This window comes from Macrotis lagotis, chromosome 1 (genome assembly GCF_037893015.1).
Source record: "Macrotis lagotis isolate mMagLag1 chromosome 1, bilby.v1.9.chrom.fasta, whole genome shotgun sequence".
Classification (NCBI taxonomy): Eukaryota; Metazoa; Chordata; class Mammalia; order Peramelemorphia; family Peramelidae; genus Macrotis; species Macrotis lagotis.
In genome coordinates this window covers 21667045-21692237 of record NC_133658.1, presented here as the reverse complement: position 1 = coordinate 21692237, position 25193 = coordinate 21667045, and the positions used below count along the sequence as shown (strand labels likewise).

Sequence of the window (25193 nt, the reverse complement as noted above, 5' to 3'; positions counted from 1 at the left end):
ACGTCAGGTGCTCTGGACACAGACAAACATCTGGAAACTTGACAGAAAACAAAAGACTTGGAGGTGTGATAAATGCAGAACAAGTTGAAGGAGAGCCAGTCCCTTCTGGACAGCTGTCTCTCTGTTCAGGAGTTGTTGGACCTGCTGGAGGGGGCCACTTTTAGTTGGAGGTCCACATTGTTTTCTTTGATGAATAGGACTGGCTGCCCGCTACCACCTGGGCACCAGCCCACCTTTCCCTGCCATCCTGTCCTCCCTACCTCTGAAAAGTAAATGATATACCTCTCAACCTTTCTATAAGACAGGATGTGTATGACTTAATGATCAAAGAGAAAAAAAGGCTGAGGGGTTGGACCTTGTGCTTCAGGGTCAGCAAATTCCCCTCCTATCCTGTCCTTTAGGTCACTTAGGGCTGGGGGACAAGATTCTTAGGTCCAATGTCAATACCTAATAAAACTTTCTCCCTTATTCTGATTAAGGTGGGCACTGTAATCCTACCAATAAATCATGATAAAAAACCTTCATTGGCCCAGTATAGTCTTGAATAAAATTCAGAGTCCTTTGTCTGGCAACGGAGACCCTCTACCACCTAGGGTCATCTCACCATTGCAGACTTATTTCATGTAGACAGTTCCAATTCTCCAAATGTGCTATTTCTTGTCTCTGGGCCCTTCCTCCAACATTCCACATGTTGAATCCCAAACTGTCCTTTGAAATACACTCTGAGTTCTGTCTTTTTCATGGGGCCATCCCTGAGCTTGTGACCTCACTTTGTGAATCCTTCTGTGTGTTTTTGACATCTTTAGGTAATGTTGAGTGTTATTGGGATTTATGCTAGTATCTTCCAAGTAGACTGGAAATTCCTTGGGGGTAAACAGAGTATCTCAGTTAATGATTATATGCCTACCAGTCTTCTATGTATAGTGTGTAAGAAATGTTTGCCAAATTATTATGAATATATCTTAATCCTCCCTCCCCTTCCCCCCAATTCTCAAATTCTGTTGAATGCTCTACCATCTTTCTGGTCACCCAGGTTTAAGAACTTGGGTCAACCATAGCCAAAACTTTGCCCTCTCAACTCTTCTGCCTCTAATCAGTTGTCAGATCACATTGATTCTACCTCTTAAATATGGTACTCTTCTTCCTTCACAGTCTCTATCCTAGGCCATCCACCACCATCTCTATCAATCAACACTTACAGTTAGTGATGGGCTCATATAAAATAAAAAAAAGCACCTAGAATAAAAAGTCAAATTAAACAGGCCCATCCCTCTTCACATACTTACATTCTATTAGAATGGTCTATTATTTATACAAATGGGAGGGTTGATCCTTTCTCTTCAGAAAGTGTGTACATTAAAGAACCTTTGGCCATTCCTATAGCAAACAGTGATTGAAGAGAGTGGAAAGGAAGTGTACTTTGTCCTTTGCCAAGTGAGTTGACCTAGACTCACAAGCTTGCAGAGCCCCACCTTTGGACTTATGGGATCAGGAAGCAGAGAAAAACAGAATGGGGTCTAAGGAAGGTAACAATTTTTAAGACTATTTTAAATTAAAATATTTTAATATAAAATTTTAAAAGAAATTTAAAGTATTTTTAAGAAATAAATTGTTATTGTCATTTATATAACCCAAATTTTCTCTTGTGCAACCTTCCCATCCCCCCCCTCAGAAATCCATCATAATACACATATATCTTTACATAATTATCTATTTGTATATTTTGGCCTAAGTCTGAAAGTATAACTCTCAATTGAATTTTAAATTCATCACCTTAAAGAGAGTCATGTTTGGAGAAAAGAAAAACAGAAATGTGTGACTTTGCTTTTGGGGACATTGAACTCTTCCAAGAACCACACTTTTTCCTACTTCCCAGATTTTGGAGTCTTGCCTAATGACAAGTAGATGCCCAATGTGGAGGTGTTTTATGTGGCGCTTGAGATAGTCGAGTCTACTAGTGTTGGTGTGACCAGAGAGAATCCAGTGACTGTTGAAAAATCTACCTTTGGGGATTTTTTTTTTTTGCTGTTTTCTAGAGAATATGTCCTCATTCACCTGCCAGAAGTACTATCTCTGCCTCCACCAGTCCTCATAGGGCTGAATTAGGAGGGAGGACTAGATAGTCTTCTCTTCTGTACTCCTACCTCTCGTCTCTTCCAATATAGGCTAAAGATTAGAACTTTTATCACCTTTAACACTGCTTTTGTGGGATGGTGGTGGGGGGTGAGGTAGAGTATTGGAGATTTAGGAACTGAGTTAAAAAAAATAGACAACCATTTGTCCATGTCCATTGTATTTTCCCTATACACACACGGGAGATTGGGAATGGAGGAGATCCTGACAGAATGTAGGAGTCTAACTGCAGTTTGTTTCTTTAAAATCCAACTTGGTGATACCAGAATGCAATTTCTGATTGGAGTTCAAGGAGCCAAACATTAAGAAAGGTAAGAATTTATTAGCAATTGAAAGAGAACAATACTCTGGACCAGATACTCTTAGTTACCAGCCCTTCTAGTAGCCAGAGGGGGGTGAGGGATCAGTTAGGTGGGAGGTCCCCATTCTATCTTTTTGGCCTAAAGGGGAAGGCACACCTTAGCTTGACTATTAGGGAAACCCAGACCCCAAGAGTTTTAGATGGGATTGACTGTCCACTAGGTCATGCTCTCCATTGCCATCTGGTGGTTAAAATAAGTCCAATGTGATTTTTGTCAAGGAAGGCAGTATTAGGAACTTCTGGTGTGGCTGGAATAGTAAGATGAATTAGGGAAGACTTCAGTCGAAGGTCACACTTCAAGTCTTAAAGGAAACTTTTCTAAAGTTTCTAAATCTAAATGTAAAGATTCTAAAAAGGGGCAGCTAGGTGGCGCAGTGGATAAAGCACCGGCCCTGGAGTCAGGAGTACCTGGGTTCAAATCCAGTCTCAGACACTTAATAATTACCTAACTGTGTGGCCTTGGGCAAGCCACTTAACCCCATTTGCCTTGCAAAAAAACCCCTAAAGATTCTAAAAAAGTCAAAGTGAGAACAAGTGCATTCCAGGCATCAGAGACAGCTTTTGCAAAGGCATGGAGGTGGGAGATGGGGAATCCTATAAATGGAATGGTAAAAAGTCCCATTTGGATAGAATATAGAATGTATGAAAGGGAGTAACATATAATAAGGTTGGAAGAGGGTGGGTTGGGAAGGACTTTAACAGTTACACAGAAAGACTTGTGTTTGATTTTTAGAATTATTATTAGGGAGTCATTGGAATTAATTGAGGAACACAGTAACATAAACCTGGGTTTTAGGAAAATTTCTTGTGAAAGGTAATTTAAAGAATGGAAGAGACTGGAGGCAAGGGGACTGATTCAAAGGCCATGGAGATACTTTAGGACAGAAGAGATGCACACCTGAACTAAGCTGGACGTAATTGGGGAAGAGAAAGGGGGATGGGTGAGGAGTATTATGGAATAGAAAGATTTGGTAAATGACTTCATTGAGATAACTTTGAAGTCATGAGACTGGAAATAGTGAAGCTGTTTTCTACCTGTAGCCTAGAAGCATCATGAGACTCAAAGGAAGGCAGAATAGACATCTCTAACCTCTTCTCTGCACCCACTCCCATTCCCCCATCCTTCTTCAAGGGAGATATCCTGCCAAAGATGAAGCAGGAGGTGGAGGCCAAAAGCTTGGCCATTCCATTCTCCTCCTCAAAAAGAGGGGATATTGGGCTAGAATTTTATCTATCTGCTCCCTTAAATTATTAGTTAAGACGGTATGTTCTTCAGGTCAAAGAAAAAGTTCAGTTTTCCTAGTCAATAGTAAAATAGAAATCATAGAAGGTATATGTACACATGAGAATATTCTAGACAATACAGAGTGAATGAACTCTCCCATTAAGAGCATTCAGTTCAAACAAAAGAGAGTCTCAAATCTCATCCAATAGGAAATTATTTAAGTCTATAGTGTAGTAACCTAGGGATGAGGATATGATTAAATGTCTGTTCTACATGTTGGCTTATTCCCAGGATCTTTCTCTCCCTTTTGGAACCTAAAGAGAGGTTGTAACTTCTTGTCTTCTCTTTAGAAGCTGCAAGTCAAAAGCCTGTGATCTCTCCTCTCTAATCCTCAACAACTGCTCCCACCAGGAAGGCATGGAGCATTGAGGAATCAATCTTCACTAATGAGGATAGTCTTATTCAAACATCCTTTGATATGGGCTACACCTCATCAGCTCCTATGGGTTTAACTATCAGCTCTATGCCGGTGCCTCCCAGATTTATATATGACATTCCAAAAGGTTTAGGGCAGTTTTTAAAAATCATCATTCTTTTATTTTATTCTTTTTTTAAGTTTATGGGATTGCTGTAAGGGCAAGAAAAACTTGGAGTAAGGGGCGGCTAGGTGGAGTAGTGGATAAAGCACTGGCCCTGGAGTCAGGACTACCTGGGTTCAAATCTGGTCTCAGACACTTAATGATTACCTAGCCGTGTGGCCTTGGGCAAGCCACTTAACCCCATTTGCCTTGGAAAAAACTAAAAAACAAACAAAAAAACAAAACAAAACTTGGAGTATATAGCTGGAGAACTCATGGGAAAAATAGTGATCCAGATAACAAAAAGAGACCAAGTTATCTCATAGCATTCTAGTCATCAAAACTTTGACTGCAAATATTTGGAGGCACAATTATACCTATTTTGTTATAATTTATATTGTTGTGGGATACCAAAAAGTATTTCTAATTAGTGTGAATGGACAAAATGTTTGTATCTCATCTCAGAACATCCACTGATTCATCGTATTCACCAGTAACATTGAATGTTTGAAAGTAACATAAAAACAAGCATGCATGTTATGATAATTTCATACAGGCCTCTTTCATTATTGGTGGGTAGGCATCAATAACAATTAAATACATTTAAACAATATATCGATGACCTGTACTGCTGAAATACTGATAACACTATAGATAACCAATGTAATTAGAAACCAGCAAGGAATTGTCTAAATATTTAAAACACAACTCTTCTTTGGATCATCCCTTGTTTAGATCATTCGTTCTGGGAGGAAAAACTTCTCTGATGGTCACAGTGGAAATCTATTTTAGGACCAAACACTCTGCTAGTTCTCCTTTTCCCTCAGATTTCTTCAACTGTATGAAATCTCCAACTCCAAGGCGAGCCCATGTTTGTGGTCTCTTCCTATCCACCAGGTCTCAGTGTCTGAGTAAAATCTTATTCTATCATCATCATCATCATCATCATCATCATCATCATCATCATTATTTTTTAGGTTTTTGCAAGGCAATCGGGGTTAAGTGGCTTGCCCAAGGCCACACGGCTAGGTAATCATTAAGTGTCTGAGACCGGATTTGAGCCCAGATACTCCTGACTCCAGGGCCGGTGCTCTATCCACTGCTCCACCTAGCCGCCCCAAAACCTTATTCAATTAAATAAGAATTGTTGACTTTTAAAGAATTAGAAACAATGGGATACAAATAATATTTGACTGCAATACTAAAATGAAGGCAGTAAGTGTCTGATGTCCAAGTTAGTTTACAGAAACACCAAAACCATCACAAGCTTTCTGAGAAATTGAACCTCCAAATTCTATTCCATCATTGATAGCAGTAAGTAGCTGGCAGTCTCCAGTCCTGGAACCCACTGCAAAGTTATTCCTTGTCAACTTTGATCTATCTATAACATGAGGATGACGAAACCTCTAGTGTTTTTCTCACAGGATAGTTGTGAAGCTTGAAGGAGACAATATATATACTCACACAAATATACATTGACAACTCCAAAGTTCTGTAGGAATGGGAGTTCTTATTTCTATTACTGTAATGGTGACTGAAGGAGGTCAGGACTTACTATTCAAAGGCCCATTGTGAATGATTGTAGTATGGCCCTCCTATGTAAACTATTAAAACTTAAAACTCCACTAAGACTGTGAGGACACCAAAACCTTAAATGTTATCATCATCATCATCATCCTTCTCCTCCTCATCATCATCACCCTGTTGGGTGATCATTGGTTGGTTAATTTTTTTTTACCAAAGGGACTTCACATGTCAGTCCACTTATTGTCAGCAGAGGGCACCATGAGAACATGCAATACTATCCTTGCCCCAGAATTCACCTGCTAAATCATAGATGGTAACTGTTGGCAAGGGGAAGGAACTGGAAAAAGCATGGTGCCTCCTGAGCTCCAGACTTAGAGGACCCACCCCAGGTGTTCCCATGGACGAGTCGGGCCTGACCTGTGGTGGAGCATTCTGAGCTCATGTTGAGCTGATCGGCCACAGCTGGACCCATTGTAACTTGACTCTGACATACTGATGTCATTTGGAGCTTCAAAAATGAAGCAAGTGGGGCACAACTAGGTGACACAGTGGATAGAGCACCAGCCCTGGAGTCAGGAGGACCTGAGTTCAAATTTGACCTGACATTTAATAATTACTTAGCTGTGTGGCCTTGGGCAAGTCACTAAACCCCATTATTTTAAATAAATAATTTTTTAAAAAAGGCCAACAACCAGCCGGCTATGCTGCAATCATTGCGCTAAGTGTTTTTTTACAAATGTTGTCTCATTTGAGACTCACAACAATCCTATGAGGTCGATGCTGTTATTAATCCCATTTTGCATTTGAGGGAACCAAGGCAAATAGGTGAGGTAAACTAGCCCAGGGTAATGCCACTAGTAAGTGTCTGATGACATATTTGAACTCGGCTCTTTCTGATTCCAGACCCAGTGCCCTGGGCATCATAGTACCACCTTATTCTGCCTAAGCCAGTCCAGCTAGCCTGGCACTCAGTTGCCCTGATTGTGAGGCAGAGTGATAGGGTCCCTTCAATACTCCTTTTTCCTCTTCTTGCTGCCCATCCAAATTCTCCTTCTCCCTTGCATGGTTCAGGCTAAGTCCCATTATCTCTAAGACAGCTTCCTTGACTTTTGTAGTCTCTATCATCTCTCCCTTCTCAGATGTCCTACTGCCCTTGGGATCTGGACCACACCATCTAACTCTTGTTTTCTGTTCTCTCATGAATAGGGCAATGAACTTGGAATCAGAAAGAAGAGAGTTAAAATCCTGCTTCAAATACTCTGACCTCTCTGTGCCTTAGTTTCCCCCATCTGTAAAATCAGGTAATTGGACTCAATGATCCCTCTTCCCCTATGTATGATATGAACTGCTTGAGAGTAGGGCCTGTCTCCTATTCCTTCTTCAGTTACAATCACAGAATTAGGAGTAATAGCTGACCGACCCAGGGTCCTTTAAAGTTGATAGTGTACTTTGCACACATCATTCCCTTTAAAGCTCAGGATTATTTTGTGGGAGAGAGATACCAGAAGTATTATTGTCCTCATATTAATATTTGGATAAACTGAGGCTCAGAGAAATGAACTGAATTTCCCTGTTTTCGTAGTTAGTGTCAGTGGTGGTTGAACTCAAACACAGGTCTCCCTGTGTCCTCCACACCCTGTATTCTACCCAATCTGCCACATCATCTCTTGCCTTCAGACTCCCTCTCATAAGAATATGCATAAAATAAACTATACTGGATTACAGTGAAAACTAATGGTTGAAATTCAGCCATCAAAATATTTTTACATTATGCACAATACCCAGGTCCTCAAGTTAAGAACCCTGGATTAGAATTCATTCTTTGTCTGATAAACCTACTGAATGATGAATAGAAAGAAGCGCAAACCATGAAACAATGTGAAAGGCAGTGACCAGTTTGAGTTTAGGGTCTTGGATTCGATTTTCAACCCTGAAGCCTTCATAACCTTGAACATGTTACTTCACTTCTCTGTAAACTGTGGGGATTGGATTAGATCTAGGGTTCTTTTAAATTTTTTTTATTTATTTAAGGCAATAGGGTTAGGTGACTTGCCCAAGGTCACCCAGCTAGGCAATTATTAAATGTCTAAGACCATATTTGAATTCAGGTCCTCCTGACTCCAGGGCTGGTGCTCTACTCATAGTACCACCTAGCTGCCCTAGATCTAAGGTTCTTAACCTCTTTTTGTGTTATGGACTTTGGGCAGTCTGGTGAAATCTATGGAGTCCTCAGAGGAAAGGTTTTTAAATATATAAAATAAATAAAATACACAAGCCCATAAAGGCTGCTCATTTTTCACCTGGCTGCTCTGCACCTTGTCCTAAGAAGCCCATTATTGAATTAATGTATCATCCTGGGAGATCTCATAAGCTAAATCTCTACTGGGTTCAGAAAATCAAATTAAAACACCTCTGAGGTACTAACTCACACCTATCAGATTGGCTAATGTGACAGAAAAGGAAAATGGTAAATGTTGGAAGGGATCTGGGAAAGCTGGATTATTGGTGAAATTGTGAACTCATCTGGAGAGTGATTTGGAAGTATGTCTAAGGAACTAAAAATTAAGCACATCCCTTGACCCAGTAATATAACTACTAGGTATGCATATCAAAGAGATTTTTTTAAAATAGAAAAGGATCTATTTGTACAAAACTTTTTATAGCAGCTCTTTTTGTGATGGGAAAGAATTGGAAGTTGACAGGATGCCCATCAACTGGGGTATGGCTGAACAAGTATATGATGGTGATGGGAGATCATTTTGTTATAAGAAGTGCTGAGCAGGCAGATTTCAGAAAAACCTGTAAAGACTCCCACAAACTAAGGCAAAGTGAGGTGAGCAGAACCAGGAGAACATTGCACACAGTAACAAGAATATTGTAAGAAGATCGATAGCTAATGACTTAGCTCTTTTCGAAAATGCAACGATCCTAGACAATTCTAAAGGACTCATGATGAAAAATGCTATCCATCCAGAGAAATAACTTATGGTGTCTAAATCCAGACAGAAGCATACTATTTTTTTGCTTCAGCTTTTTTGAGTTTTTATGGTCTGTGTTTTCTTTCACAACATGACTAATATGGAAATATGTTTTGCATGATTGCATATTTATAATATAAGTTGTTTATCATCTCAGGGAGGAGGCAGAGGAAGGAGGAAAGGAGAGAATTTGGAACTCAAAAATTTTAAAAACCAATGTTAAAGCTTGTTTCTATATGTAATGGGGAAAATAAAATATTATTTTTTAAAAAAGAAAAAATATCCCATCAGCCTTAGGACTCTTATCACCTCACTACCTTCTGTCCTTCTGATTGGAGAGTGGAGTCATGAACTGAAAACCTTCTTTTAAGGTGTGAACTCCTTAAGAGCAGAGACCATGATTTTGCCTTTTTAAAACTATGCCCCACACTTAGTTTAGGAAGTTGATGTTCAACCAGTACCTGGCAGTTTGTGAGTGTGATATAAAGGCTTGTCTGCTTAACTGGCTGTGAAGCTATGAGTCCACACCCTAATGAGCATGATACAATCCAAGATTATGACAGTCAATGCTGCACTTCTCTCTCCCCTTCAAAACTTACCTAAAAGCTCTTTTCTGCAGGAAATGTTTACTAATTACTCTAGTCTTTCTTAATTATTCCTCCCCAATCCCAGACTCTCCATTCAGTGACTTCATATTAGAGACTCAATCTGGGGTAGCTAGGTGGCACAGTGGATAGAGCACCTGCACTGGAGTCAGAAGGACCTGAGTTCAAATCCGGCCTCAGACATTTAATAATGACCTAGCTGTGTGGCCTTGGGCAAGTCACTTAACCCCATTGCCTTGCAAAAACTAAAAAAAAGAAAGAAAAAAAGAAACTCAATCTGTCATATCTCTACCTGTGGAGATTCTGGAAGACTCAGTCTCAAGGTCATCTCCCAGTGTAGGCTCTTATCACCTCCTATCTGGATCACTAAAATAGCCAACTGGTTAGGCTCACTGCCTCAAGTTTCTTCCTATTTGTCTTCTTCCACTTAGATACCAAAGTAGTCTTCCTAAAGGACAAGGTTGACCAGTTCCCATGGAATTCCCTCCCTCTGTCCTGCTCAGTATCTCCAGTGGCTCCCTATTACCCTAATGATCATATATAAAAATCCTTTGTCTGGCTTTTAATCTCCTTCATAACTGGCCCCCTCCTGCCTCTTCAATGTTCTTATTCCAGGAACTCTATCATTCAAGGACACAAGACACTCCACTTCCTGTGTCTGTCTTTGCACACCTGGACTGTTCTCACTCTTCTTACTGTCTTCTCTGGCCTTTTTCAAGTCTCAGACCTGCCATTTTCACTCTATAGAACCTGATGTACATTAGTCTCTCTGTTAAAATATGAACTTTCCATGTTTATTGACTGACTTTGCTAGGAAGTCTTTTCTGGTTCTCCTAGCCAGAAATCAATCTCTCTCTCTCTCTCTCTCTCTCTCTCTCTCTCTCTCTCTCTCTCTCTCTCTCTCTCTCTCTCTTCTCTCTTGTTCAAGGGCACTGTGCCTGGAGATATATGGTCTCAATCTGAGTTCCAACTCTGCCACTTAGAGGTCATGGGACCATAATATAGTTTTCTTATCTATAAAATGGATATAAAAAGACATTATTCACTTCATGGGGTTACTAAAAGAGAAACTATAGGGCAATGGGAAAAACACTGGCTCTAGAAACATGGAATCTGAGTTCAAATACCACTTGGGATATTCATTCATTCCCTAGGTGATTTTTGGCAAGTGGCTCAGCCCTCTCTAGTTATCAGTTTCTTCAGGAGTGACTTCTGAGGTCTCTTCTCTTTCCATTTCCCTCTTCAAGGCTAAATTTTCTCATCTATAAATGAGGGAATTGTACATGATGGTCTTTGATGAATTCCTAAGGGTACCATGCTTTAGACATGGTCAGTGGGAATTATATATGCTTCTCTTTTGCATTGGTCTGACTTTCTTCTTCCCTTATAAAGTATTCAAAAAAACCTGAGTCCATGATCTAAGTAATTTGCATTTCCCTTCTAATGGTTCAGCTAGCACAACCTATCCATGCCCATCCATCAATGCAAGACCTATATTCACTTGCTGTTGTAACCTCCAAGCCTCAGTTTCCTCATATGTAAGGGAACACCCATAGTACTTACTTCTCAATGTTGTTATGATGACCAAATGAAAGGCTGTATATAAAATACTTGAAAGGAATACCAGTATTTATTAAGGAATTATGTATAAGGTCCTTAAAGGTCTGTAGAAATGTCAAGTATTATCGTTCTTGCTATGATTAATGCAATGTTATATTTAGCAAGCATTGAGGATTAGCCTGGCTGTCTGATGGGTCACCGGACTCCCAATTTGAAGACCCAGGTTTGCATCCTGGTCCTTTCCAATTGGAAATCTCTTCCCCACCTCACACAGCTAGGCAATTATTAAGTGTCTGAGGCTAGATTTGAATTCAGGCCCTCCTGACACCAGGGCCGATGCTCTATCTACTACATCACTCACTGAGCTGCCCCTCAATCTCTCTTAGTCTGTAAAATGGGTATAACAATGCTTCTGCTAACTAATTGGTGGGAGGATCTTGTAGGAAAAGCACCTACCAACCTTAATACATCAAGGAAATGGAAGTTATTATTATTTGGGCACATGTTTTCTACTGGCTAGACTCCAAATCCCTTGAAGGTGAGGATTATATATTATTAAATCTGTAGAATTGTCTGAGCCGGATTTGAACTCAGGTCTTCCAGACTCCAGACCTAGTGCTTGCCAAGTGGTACAGTGAATAGAGTACTAGCCTTAGAATCAGGAGGACAGGAGTTTGCATTCAGAAACTTCACTCTTGGGCAATTCTCTTCACCCTGATTGCCTCCCATCCAGGGCCAGCTCCAGGCATCCTGATTCAGATCTGGCCACTGGACCCAGATGCTCTGGAGGAGAAAGTTCCCTCACTGAAATCCAATTCATGTCCTTGTCACAGCATCACCTCCCTGGTGTCATGGGCTTCTTTGAGAATGAAGGACAAACATCATCATCAAACAGGTAGAACACTTGAAGGAACTAGATTATGCAGTAGCTTGAGCACCAAGCTTGGAGTCAGTTCAAATCTAACCTCAGACACTTTTTGGCCATCTGGCCCTGGGTAAGTTGCTTCACTCTCTTTGCCTCAGTTTCCTCATCTGCAAAATGATCTGGAGAAGGAAATGTCAAACTATTCCTGTATTTCTGTCAAGAAAACTCCAAATGAGGGGCAGCTAGGTGGCACAGTGGATAAAGCACCGGCCCTGGAGTCAGGAGGACCTGAGTTCAAGTCCGGCCTCAAACACTTAATAATTGCCCAGCTGTGTGGCCTTGGGCAAGCCACTTAACCCCATTGCTTTGCAAAAAAAAAAAAAAAAAAAAAAGAAAAGAAAAGAAAACCCCAAATGGAGTCATGAGTTCTGATATGACCAATTGACTAAACAACCACAAAGAACCAAGTTCCTAAATAAACAGAAGTAAGGTAGTCCTTGCTTTCAAGAAGTTTGCATTTTAATGGGGGGAAATATATTGCTTAAAGAGGACTTACTTGTAAGGGAGGCAGATGGGTCAAGAGGGTGGGCATAGTGCAGAAATGACCAGGAAGGGAAATGTGGGACATCCTTGGGGCAGGTTCCAGAGGGCTGAAGATGAGGATGGTGGCCAGGTGTCTACTAAATGCTTATTGGGGTCTTGTTTAGAACTGGAAGAGACTTGAGAATAGAGAACACAGAATGGAGGCAATGGATGTCCACAGAGGTTGTGTGACTTATCTAAGGTCACACAGGTAGGAAGTATCAGAACTGGGATCTAATCTAATTTATCCAACCTCAAATGGAACGCTCTTATTTTGGTCCATGCCACTGTCTTCAGGCTTAAGCTGTATATGACAAAAACAAGATCCATGTCTCCCCAATTAGACCAAAATCTCTCTGAAGGCTGGAGAAGGCAGTGTTTCCCCTGTTTAATCTCCCCAGTATCTCCTGGCCCAGCCTGGCTCGTGAGCTCAGCCTTTGGGACTCAGGAAGATGCTGAAGCAGAGGAATGCCTCAGATCACCACAAGGTGACGACCCTCGCCTACTCTTGGGATTTCCCTTCTTGAAGAGCTGGAATGTCAGATTCTGAGAAACATTCTTTTCATTCAGTCAGTCATTATTCATTCATTTGCTTATTCATTTATTTATCTATATTTATCTATTTACCTGTTTATTTTATTGATATTTTATTTTTCTGATTACATGCAGTGAAAGGTTTTCAACATTCATTCACTTGCATATTTCTAAGTTACATGTTTTTCTACCACCCTCCTTTCCCGTCTCCCTTCCCTCAGCGGTGAAAAATCCAGTAAAAGTACACATTCATTTGTTTAACATATTTACATCTTAGTCGATTTGTGCATGAGGAATTAGGACTAAGGGCAAAGAAAGAAAACCATGGGTTGGGGAGGAAAAACATAGTATTCGTTCAGACTCTGTGGGTTGCTTTTTGTTGTTTTGGCTTTCTTTTGTTTTCTTCTAGACTTGGGTAGTGTTGCCCATACCAGGTATCCCAGGGTTTCCTAAGATCTCTGAACTGCTGAGAGGAGTTGCACCCATCATAGTTGGTTAACTTGGAAATATTCTTGAGGCCACCCCATAATTCTTCCCATGGGTGGTAACTAATTTGGTCCTCAAAGAGGCAGAGTCCTCAACCTCCAAATTCTTCTAGTTTCGCCCTATGTCTCTGAGAAAACCCACACAGTTGTTCCTTTCTGGGGCTCCCTCTTTCATGTTCTTTTATAGCAGGTGCTGAATAAAATCCCCATGGATTTATCTGGATTCTTCTTCCACCTCTGAGTTTCATCCTGCAGTTTGGAGTTGTTGCTGTTCAGTCATCTCAGTTGTGTTTGACTTTTTGTGACTTTGTTGAGGGTTTTCTTGGCAAAGATACTGCAATGGTCTGCCATTTCCTTTTCCAACTCATTTTTATAAATGAGGAAACTGAGGCAAACAGGGTTAAGTAACTTGCCCAGGGTCACAGAGTTAGTAATATCTGAATCTGGATTTGAACTCAGGTCCTCTTGATTCGAGACCTAGAACTCTATTCACTGTTCAACCTTGCTGGGGTCACCTTAAAGTTTGGACCATCAGAATCTCTGTCATAGAAATGGAAGATAACAATACCATTTATGCAACAATAAAATTTATTTAACCTTTGCAAAGCTATTCGTGTCTACATATGAGTCCTCTAACAACCCTGAGAGATGGGTGTGTTTATTATCCTCAAGTTACAAATGGGGAAATTGAGTCCCAAAGAGATGACTTGTCCAAGGTCATATAATAGGAGTTTATGCTAAAGTTCACACTTAATCTTTAGGACTAGGAGGTAGCAGCCCTTCTGAGGTTATTGCCTGGGAATGTTGACTTTGGTTAGTTTTCTCAGGTTCAGCTGGCACTAGATAAACTCTTGGATGACCCACAGTCCCACTCCCTAAGCCATATAAATCCATGAACAGAAGTGTACATGCCTATAAACACATATACATACACACAGAGAGACCCTAATCTATCCTTGACCCATGGAAATAGCCAGAGGGTCACTGATATGAAGGGGTACCTTTCTGTTGTCAATGGGGTAGGAACCTCTAAGTTCAAAACTATGGTCCTGAATGGTCTTATGAGGATCTGAGGGTCAGGACCTCCTTAAATGAGTCCTTCTAGGCATAGCTTAAAGGTTTTTGTCACCCCCGGGAAGGAGCTAAGGGACAGTCTTGGATCCAAGAATGTGGCCTACCTGGACCAGAAGGACTGGTCTCTGGCTTTTTATTTACTCTCTCTCTTTTCTGTGAACCATGAATCTGTCCTAGTCTCCTCTTCTGAAGGATGGGGACATCTGGGAAGTCCCTTCCTTTCCCCCACTTTGTTTCTCTTAGGGCAGAGGTGGGCAGAAGACAGTTTTTCTCTTAGAGATCTCATGAAATTGTCTTATAGATTTCAGCTCGGTAGGACAGTTCTTTTGTTTGCTTTTATCTTAATGGAATTTTTTCCTAATTGCATGTAAAAATAGTTTGCAGTATTCACATAAGATTTTGAGTTCCAAATTTTTCTTCCTTCTTCCTCCCTCACCGAGACAGCAAGCAATCTGATATAGGTTATACATTCACATTCATGTTACACATATTTCCATATTTGTCATGTTGTGACAGAAGAATCCAAACAAAAGGGAAAAGCCTTGAAAAGTAAAAAACAAAATTAAAAGAGTAAATAAAGTCTTCTTCGTTCAGACTCCATAGGTCTTTCTCTGAATAGAGTTGGCATTTTTCATCACAAGTCTTTCATCACAAAGGCAATTGTCTTTGATCATTGTGTAGCTGAGAAGAGCTATGCCGATCCTAATTGTTCATTACACAATGTTGCTGTTACAAGTTTGCTATGTTCCCCTGGTTCTGCTCACTTCACTCAGCATCAGTTCATGGAAGTCTTTCCAGATTTTTCTGAAATTTGCCTGCTCAGGATTTCTTATAGAACGATAATGCTCCATCACAGTCCTATATCACCTCTTGTTCAGACATCCCCCAATTGATGGGCATTGCCTCCATTTCTAATTATTCTACAGGACAATTCTAACCTAGTGAAAAAGATATCAGCAGTGGTGGGGGAGCTCAAGGTTCTCCTCTCTTCCCATTGTAAGTTTAATAATGTTTACCACATAGAAAGGGGAGGGGGGGGGAGAGAGAGAGAGAGAGAGAAAGAGAAAGATTTGGAATTGAGCCAGGCAAGACCTAAATTGTCCATGTAGAACCATGGTGTCTCCAGGGGCAGAGTCTTCATCTCCAGTGGGGAGGGAGTAGATATCTGCCTCTAACTTTATACATCTTGGCTACTATTTCTGGAGTCAAATTCTGTCTCTCTTGTTTCCCACCTATGTGTGAACGGGTAAGTCATTTAACATGACTGGGCTTTAGTTTTCTCATGGGGGGAGGGGGCAAGAGCTAGATGGTCCATGAGATCCCTCTCAACTTTAGGTTGGTGAACCTGTGACCCATGACATGGGTCCATCATGATGAGACTCCCCTAGATATCCTGGATGGCAGAGGACAGATGCTGGTAGCTCTTTGGGGAGATTCCCAGGGTCTCCTAGGCATTTCCCTTGGGCCTGGCTTTCCAGGATCCTTAGACAGACTTTGGCTCCCATCATCTGTTCACTACCAGATCAATCATTCTTCTACATAAATCTAGATGTAGCTGAGTCTGACTGGGGGGGGGGGGCAGGGAAGACCACTAAGACTGGCCTCCTGACCCAGGCTTGGCTAACTTCGGGGCAGTGACTTCCCCAAAGAATTTCAGTGTCCAGACAACTTCATCAGGGAAAGACCATAAGAATGAGGCAGCCCGGGGCTACCTTATCCCCTCCCCCCCAGGATAGCACTCACCAGGAGAGAAGTTAGGGGTACAATAGGCGTGAATTTGTAGTTCCTTGGAGCAACCTTCAAGAGCCAGGAGCACCTCCCTCTCACAATGAGGGAGATGTCAGAGGAGGTTCTAGATGTCTGTTGGTGATAAATGGCATCCAGAGTGGATCTGGATACAGATCAGACAGACCCATATTAGGGAGTTGTTTCAACTGGATGTCTCATAGACATCTGAAGCTCAACATACTTTAGACTAAATTTATCTTTTATTAAAACTCTTCCTTTTTTCTAATTTCTTCTTCCTATGAAGTATCCCATCATCTTCGCAGTCATCCAGGCTCAACCCCAGGAGTCCTCCTCCTCTCCTCCCTCTTATTCCCACAGCCAATCTGTCATCAAGGTCTCCTTTGTCATAATAATAGCAGTTAACGTTTCTACAGTGATGAATATGTGCTAAGAGCATCACAGTTATACCATTTGATCTTTTCACTAGCTCTGGGACGTAGGTGCCATTGTTATCCATATTTTACAGATGAGGAAACTATTGGAGATAGAGTTGATTAAACTCTTGGTCAAAGACTTGACTGAGGTCATATAACTACTAAGTGTCTAAGGCCATATCGGAACTCAGTACTTCCTGACTCCAGGCCTGGCCTTCTCTCCACTGATGAACCACTTAGCTGCCCCATCTCTCACATCTGACAGTGTCTCCATCCTAGTGCAGACCCCTATCACCTGCAACATAGCCTGTTGCTGGGTCTTCTGGACTCAAGTCTCTTCCCACTCCAGTCCATTTTCTATTCAGCTGCCAAAGTACCCTTCCTAAAGTTCAGGCCTGACCCCGTCATCCCCCCCCTACTTAGTAAATGCGAGTGTCTCCCCATCACCTTCCCTTTAGCCTTCAAAACTCTTCCTTACCAGGTTCCCTTAGCTTCTCAGTCTTGTACCTTAACCCATGGGGTATGTGAGAGGTTTAGGGAGGACTAGCACCTCTGAAGGGAGGGTTGCTGAACCCTTTCCAGGCCTACTCATTCTCCTCTTCGAGTTGTTTTGAGTTGTTCCCCAACTCTCACTGGGGGTTCCAAGAAGCTGTAACATGAACATCAGTCTTACCTTGGTAAACTAGGTTGAATATAGCTGACACGTCCCGAACTAGTCCTTGAGATAGGAGGATGTCTATCCCAAACATATGAAGACTTTTCCCAGCAAACTGGGTGGATGATAACAGTTTGTTGCAACAGGATGAAGATGGCTGAAGCAGGCACTGGGGAACACTTGGAGCTTGGTCAAACATGGAAGACTTCAGGGTTACCCACTGCAATCTGGGCCATCCCTAGTGGTCCTGATTTTTGTCCTGCCACTGGACTTCAATGACTCTGGAAGAGAGAGTGAGGTTGATGTGTAGTCACTTAAATCCAATTCTCTTGAAAATCAAGCCATCACTTGTGATGTCATTGATTTCTTTCCAAAATGAAGGACAAACATCCAATAACCCAATGACCTTGGTCTCTGTTGTTTCTCAAACATGACACTCATGTCCAGTCTCCAGGCATTTTCTCTGGCTGTGCTCCCTGCCAGGAATGTTCTCCCTTCTCAGTTGGGCCTACTTTCTTTAAGTTCCAATTAAAATTCCATCTTCTACAGGGAGCCTTTGCCAGCCCCACTCAATTTTAGTGCTTTCCCTCTGTTGGTTATGTCTTATCCTTGTGTAGCTTGTTTGTAAGTTGTTTCCCCTATTAGACTGACAACTTCTTGGGGGCAGGATCTGTCCTTAACTTTTCTTCATATCTTCATCACCCACCCTGGACCTCTCTGTTTCCTCATTTGTAAAGTGAATCATGTGGATGGCTTTCCAAAGTGCTGCTTCATTAACATACAATTCATGCCAAGATATCACCCTCATGATGTCATTGGTTCTCTCTGAGAACCAAGGATGAACATTTGGACTCAGCGATATTAAAGGTCTCTTCCAGCCCAGGATTTTACAGTTCTCCAGATGACAGGCAGACTGAGAAAGGGAGAGGAAAATACTGAGAGGGAGAAGAAGAGACACAGTCACCCCAAGTTAGAGAGAGAAAGGGGGGAGGGGAGAGAGAATGGAAAGGGATAAGGGGAAAGAGATACACAGAGACAGAGAGAGACAGAGAGAAGGGGGAAGGAAAGAGACAGAGAGAGAGACAGAGAGACAGAGACAGAAAGGAACAGAGGCAGGGAAAGAGACAGAACAGAAAAATGAGAGAGACAGAGGAGACAGAGAGAGAGAGAGAGAGAGAGAGAGAGAGAGAGAGAGAGAGAGAGAGATGGAGGAGGGAAATAGAGAAGAGAGAGACAGAGAGGGGAAAAGACAGAAAGACAGAGGAGACAGAGAGAGAGAGAGAGAAGAGGAGCAAAGAAAGGGAGAGAAGGGAGGGAGAGAAGGGAGGGAGAGCTAGTGACAGAACCTCCTCTCCCCTCCCTCCTCTCCCCTCCCCTCCCCCTGTCCCCCTCCCCCTCCCACACCCTCCTGCTGAGCCCGGCTGGAAATAGTCCTTGCTTCTGTCTGGGCTCCTCGGCTGCATAGGCAGCCATCGAGGAGTTGTGACTTCACACATCTGTCAGCTCGCTCCGAGATCCAAATGTAGAAACTGGTGTGGAGCTGGGTGGAGGGTGTGCGTGCGTGTGTGTGTGTGTGTGTGTGTGTGTGTGTGTTCATGTGCAGGTGTGAGCATCTGAGAGTGTGTGTGTGTGTGTGTGTGTGTGTGTGTGTGTGTGTGTGTGTGTGTAAAAATCCTCTCTGCTCTCGGGGCATGCAAATGACACCAGTGTGTGTTTGAGGGTCACATGGACATGTGTGAGCAAATGTGAGTGTGCAAGGGTATGTCTGTGAGTTCATGTATGCGTGTTCATGTAATGCCTCGTGAGTGTTTGAATGTGTGTGATGTGAATATGTGTGTGTGTGAATAGGACTGTGAGTGTGGGTGTGCAGACTTCTAGGACCTGGAAAATGGGGAGGAGGAATCTTTCTACAGAACCCTTCTATCCCTGTCCAGGCAGACAGTTATCCAACAGTGTAGATATAGATCAGATCCTTTCTCTCTCTCTCTCTCTCTCTCTCTCTCTCTCTCTCTCTCTCTCTCTCTTTGGTTTCTTTTTTGCAAGGCATATAGGGTTAAGTGAATTGCCCAAGGTCACACAGCTAGGTGGCTGAGGCCGGATTTGAACTCAGGTACCCCTGACTCCAGGGCCTGTGCTCTATCCACTGCACCACCTAGTGGCCCTGATCCTTCTCTTTCTTAACTGAGCTGGATGTCACACATCAGTCACTGCAGACTAAACCCCATTGTCCCCTGGCTATTCCTCTTTGGACACAGAGAGTCCCAGAATCCCACATCCATAGGTTTAAGCTGTCAGAGGTCCCATCTCCAGGTGTTGTCACTCCTCCTGACCCTAGAGCTTTCCTCTAGACCTGGGAATCCAGTTTCACCTGGGGGGGGGGGTGGTGTGGATTGATCATTGTGATCATCAGAAGTGCCCACATTATAGTCATAAGCTCATCCACTATGGAGGGGATCCTAGTCACCGTCTAGCAAAGCCCACTGGCTCACAGGCAACTCCTAAAGCCAGAAGGGGCTACTGAGACACCCCCCTCCCCAGTATGGGCATTCTTACTCCTAGAATTTGGTTTTTGTTTAATATTTTGAAAACATATTTTATTATAATTGATTTTCTCAGGCATTTAAAAACAGGCTTCCAAAGGGGTTCAGGATACAAAATAAGTCAAGGTCCCTCAAATGGTCCAACTCCCTCATTTTACAAAATTTTACAAAACTGAGATCCAAGTAAGAAAAATGCATCCAATGTAACGTAGGTCACAATTGCCCAAGGCTCGATTTGAACCCAGGTCTCTGACAGCAAAGGCAGCATTCTTGCTGCTGTACCAGGTATGTGGTTTATCCCCATGTTTTACAGATGAGGAAACTGAGGAAAGCACTTCAAGAGGCCAGCAGAGCAAACCCTTCTGCCTTCATATTCATATTTAAGTCCAAAGAAAAGAGTGATTTCTTCTCATCCAAAAGCATCAGAGGAAAAAGAATATTCACCATTCAGTTTTTCATTGCCCACCATTTATCAAGCATCCACTAAGTAAAAGATACTACCCAAGTCCCTAGGAATATAAAAAGTACAAATGAAATAATCTGTTTTGTGGAATTCCTCACTTTCTACAAATTTTATAGCTGGGTACAGGAGCATAGGATCATGTTTTAAAAGCCAGAGGGACCTTGAAAACCCCATTCATTTTACAGGTAGGAAAACTGAGGTCTAGAAAAGTCAAGTGACTTGGTCAAGGTCACACCACTAGTAAGTAACAAGGAAACAATTTGAACCCAGATCTTCCTGCTTCTGGTAATGTACTCTCCAGAGTCCTCTGTGGACACAGAAAACAGCCACTCGAGGTCCCTCTTGTAGCAAACCGATCCTGGATCGTGTTTGTAGGAGCTGTCATTGTCTCCATTTTACAGATGAAGAGATTGAGACAAGTGGATTAAGTATCTTGTCCAGAGTACACACCCTAGGTCAAATTCCTACTCAGGTCTTCAGACTCTTGGTTGCCCAGAGGTAAGGGGCTAACCCTATGGATGGGTAGCTGGAATCTATGTGTATAAGCCTGTAATAGCATGTCTAAGTCCATTACTTGCATGAGGACATAACAGGGTTTTATGTACAACTATGGATATGCAGCAGGCTTTGAGCTGCAGAGAGGATTTGTGCACTTGGAGAGTCATAGTGTGGCATGGTATGCTGCGGTGTGCCACAGCGTACAGAATACACCTGAACAAGAGTGAGGAGAGCTGGGTGAGGAGAGCTGGGCATCTCCACCTGGGTCTGTGGGCGTGAACAGGTGTGAATGTGTGTCTGCTTCAACAGGACTCATGTCTGGTTGGGGACCATAGCATTAGAACTAGCAGGAATCAAGCCCTGCTTTTACAGATGAGGAAACTGAGGCCCAGAGAAGCTGTGACTAGCTGGGGACCATTCAGCTAGCTAGTGACTGAGGAAGGATTCAAATTCACTTCTTCTTGGTTCAGAGGCCAGAGTTGTAGCCATTACATTGAGCTTCCTTTCAGGAGTTGTATTTGGGTAAGTGGACCAAGGGAGGGAGAGAGAATAAGTGGGGTGTCTTTGTGTGTCTGGGGGGCTGTCTCTGTGTGTCCCTGGTGCTACTGGATGCCATGTCCACATGGTCATATTTCCTGATTCCCCTACCTTCCAATGCTTTGTCCTTCCTTATTATCATGTCTGTTTCTTTCATGGGCATACCCTTGGTAGAATGTAAGCTTCTCTATGGTAGGGACTGTCTGACTTTTGGTTTTATATTCTAAAGCTTAACACAGAGGGAATGATTAACAAATAGTTTTCATCTGTCCATCCATCCATCCACTAATTTCTTGTGGATAGGAACTGATTTTCCCTTGATGTCTTTGTATTTCTAGTACATGTCTTATGTGGTAAAATACCTACTATGAAGGCATCTAGGCAGCTCAGTGGGTAGAGTGCTGACCTGGAGTCTTTTTCTTTTTTTAGTTTTTGCAAGGCAAATTGGGTTAAGTGACTTGCCCAAGGCCACACAGCTAGGTAATTATTAAGTGTCTGAGGTCAGATTTGAACTCCTGACTCCACAGCCAGTGCTCTATCCACTGCACTACCTAACTGCCCCAAGACTCATCTTTTAAAAACATTTTTAAAATTTATTTTTATTATATAAATATTTTCTTTGTTTTCCCTACTGCATACAATAGTAGTTTTTATTAATCATTTTAAAAACTGTTTTGAGTTTTACAATTGTTCCCCTTCCCTCCCAAGCCTCATCTTCTTGAGTTCAAATCTTATCTCAGTCACTTCTTATCTGCATGACCCTGAACAAGTCACTTCATCCTGTTTGCCTCAGTTTCCTCCTCTGTAAAATGAACTGGAGAAGGACAAGGTCAACCACTCTGGTATCTTTGACATTAAAGTCATAACGAATCATACATGATTGAAAAAGAAAAGTTTGTTTAATTGGAATGGGTTGGAGGAGTTAGTCCTGAGAACACCCATATATTTATCAAGGGGAGGAGCGCATGAGGAGTGCGTTCCTATGCGGGTAGGTGCTAGGTGTATGTGTGTGGTGTGGACATAAGGTGCCTGGGTCCTCATTTGTGGGAGAAAATGTAAGTCTGATTGTGGAACACCAGCTTGCATCTGTATAGAGGTTTACCAATCACAGTGTCTGCCTGTGTGTGGAGGAAAGAAAGGGAGAGGGCGAGGGAGGAGGGGAGGAGAGGGAGGAAGAGAGCAGGAGGGGGAGGGAGAGAAAGGAGGGAAGGGAGGGGAAAGAAGGGAGGGAGGAGGAGAGAGAGAGGGAGTGGGGGAAGAGCAGCTTTGCAAACTCAAGCCCATCTAGATCATATGTGATGAGGTCTCATGAACACAGACTCCACCCAGCTCTTGGGGGGCTGCTGGTTTCCCTATAGTCTTCTAGGATGATGGACCTCGATGATGGTTGCAGAGCTTCAGCCTCTCTCTCTCTCTCTCTCTCTCTCTCTCTCTCTCTCTCTCTCTCTCTCTCTCCCCTCCCTCTCCCAGTCTCTCTTCTCCCGCCTCTCTCCCTCCCCCCTTCTCTCCCCTCCCTCCTCCTCCTCCCCCTCCCTCCCTCACACCTAGGCGGAGGGGGCTTTACAGCCTCTCATCTGTTACCTCCATCCCTCCGCGGCTCATTCCCAATTCACTCCGTTGCTATAGGTATGTTTGAAGCCCCAGCGTGGTAGATTTTAATTAGTCTTCCTACAGATGGCCAATTAACATTCATTACTTTTGCCTTGAGCGATTAATTATGAGTTTGGATAGAAAGGGAAAGGAGGAGAGGAAGATGGGCAGGTGAATGAGAGAAGAGTGAGAAGAAGGGGCCTTGCCTGGGAGTTGGGAAGGTTTTTGCAGCCAGGGGTGGGGGGAGGAGAGGAGGGGAGTGGGGGGAATGGGAAGAAAGCAGTTTGGGTCCCACCCACTGCCAGGCAGCCTCCTCCTCCCTGGCGGGCCTGTTCTCCACTCCCACAGCTGCCTTGGGCCCCCAGTGGGCTGTCTCTACTATAGAAGAGGGAGGGGCTGTCTCCTGGCGGGTCCTCCCCCCACTTCACTACAGGGAAAACAGATCTGGGGGAAGGGACTTCGATCCTCAGGGAGGAGTTCGAGCATCACAACTTCTTGATTCAACTCCCCTTATTTTACAGATGAGGAAACCGAGGCCTCTCATCAGCTAGAGTCTACCTCCCTCAAAGTGCCTTGTGTTTATTTGGCATCTGGATCAGGACCAGATCATGATTTTAGTCAGGAAACTGACTCCCTCAGTGCTAGTAAGCCCCCCGGTATCTTTTCAGCAATTTATGGTCTTTGAGAATTAATGGGAGGCTGAGTGACTTGCCCAGGGTCACACAGTCAGGATGTGCTGGAGGTGAGATTTGAACCCAAGGGTTAAGTGTTTTTTTTTTGGCAAGGCAATGGGGTTAAGTGGCTTGCCCAAGGTCACACAGCTAAGTGATTATTAAGTGTCTGATCGGATTTGAAGTCAGGTTCTCCTGACTCCAGGACCGCTTCTCTATCCCAAGGGAAGCCTTTATCTCTATGTCGGCTCTCAGTCTCTCAGTCTGTCTCTCATATTTGGTATATGCATAATTTTAGAGCTCAAAGCAACCTCAAAAATCATTTCCTCTGACCTTTTCCTTTTATAAAGGAGGAAACTGAGGCTCAGGGAGGGGAAGTGATTGGCCTACAGCCACATAGATAAAATAGGTTAGGACCAAGGCTGGGATCGAGGTCTTTGAATTCCTTTTCAATGGTCTTTGGATTCTACTGCTCTGGGAAGATTGTTAATAACAATACTAATGAATAACCATCACTGGCATTCATTTGTCAATCAACTATCATGAGTTAGGCACTAGTAACTCTTATTGTTCCATTTTACAGATGAGAAAACTGAGTCTCAGAAGATTAAAGTGACTCAGATAAGAGGAACAGGCACTGTTGGAACTAGAAAAAAGTGTGAGACGGACTTCTTATTCTTGAGAAGTTTCTCTCTAAGCTGTGAACTCATTTAACCTTTCTGGAGAGAAATTTGGAACTATGCCCAAAGGACAACAAAAATGTAGATACCCTTTGATCCAGCAATACCACTACTGGGTCTATATCCTGAAGAGATGAGGAAAAAGGGTAAAAACATTACTTGTACAAAAATATTCATAGCAGCCCTGTTTGTGGTAGCAAAGAATTGGAAATCAAGTAAATGTCCTTCAATTGGGGAATGGCTTAGCAAATTGTGGTATATATATGTATGTTATGGAACACTATTGTTCTATTAGAAACCAGGAGGGATGGGATTCCTGGAAGCCAGGAGGGATTTGCATGAACTGATGCTGAGTGAGATGAGCAGAACCAGAAAAACACTGTACACCCTAACAGCAACAAGGGGGTGATAATCCACCTTGATAGACTTGCCCATTCCATCAGTGCAACAATCAGGGACAACTTGGGCCTGTCTGCAATGGAGAATACCATCTGCATCCAGAGAAAGAGCTGTGGAGTTTGAACAAAGACCAAGGACTAATTACCTTTAATTTAGGGGGAAAAAACCTGCTATCTTATTGTCTGATCTTGTTATCTCTTACACTTTATGTTTCTTCCTTAAGGATAAGATTTCTCTCTCATCACACTCAATTTGGATCAAGGTACAACATGGAAACAATGTAAAAACTGACAAACTGCCTTCTGTGGGAGGGGGGAGCAAGATTAGGGAGGAAAATTGTAAAACTCAAAATAAATAAAATCTTAAAAAAAAAAGAAGTTTCTCCCTAAATTATTTGGTTTTATTCGTGTTTGTGTTAGGTTGTCTTTCCTGTTCCAATGCAAATTCCTTGGGGGCAGCCATTCTTTGACTTTTGTCTTTTTATCCCTAGT

The 25193-nt window shown here is 42.6% G+C and overlaps 1 long non-coding RNA gene across 3 annotated transcripts; it reads left to right on the top strand.

Moving 5' to 3' along the window:
* Nucleotides 1–1433: 1433 nt before the first annotated feature.
* Nucleotides 1434–25040, top strand: LOC141512839 (uncharacterized). 3 transcript variants are annotated; one of them, XR_012475609.1, is made up of 5 exons: nucleotides 1481–1526; nucleotides 2400–2444; nucleotides 5033–5158; nucleotides 7031–7125; nucleotides 24207–25040. It is a non-coding gene; the product is annotated as an uncharacterized LOC141512839 (long non-coding RNA). The 3 variants fall into 3 exon arrangements; XR_012475616.1 differs by lacking the exon at nucleotides 24207–25040 and adding an exon at nucleotides 11701–11847; XR_012475617.1 differs by lacking the exon at nucleotides 2400–2444 and having other exon boundaries at nucleotides 1434–1526.
* The last annotated feature ends 153 nt before the right edge of the window (nucleotides 25041–25193 follow it).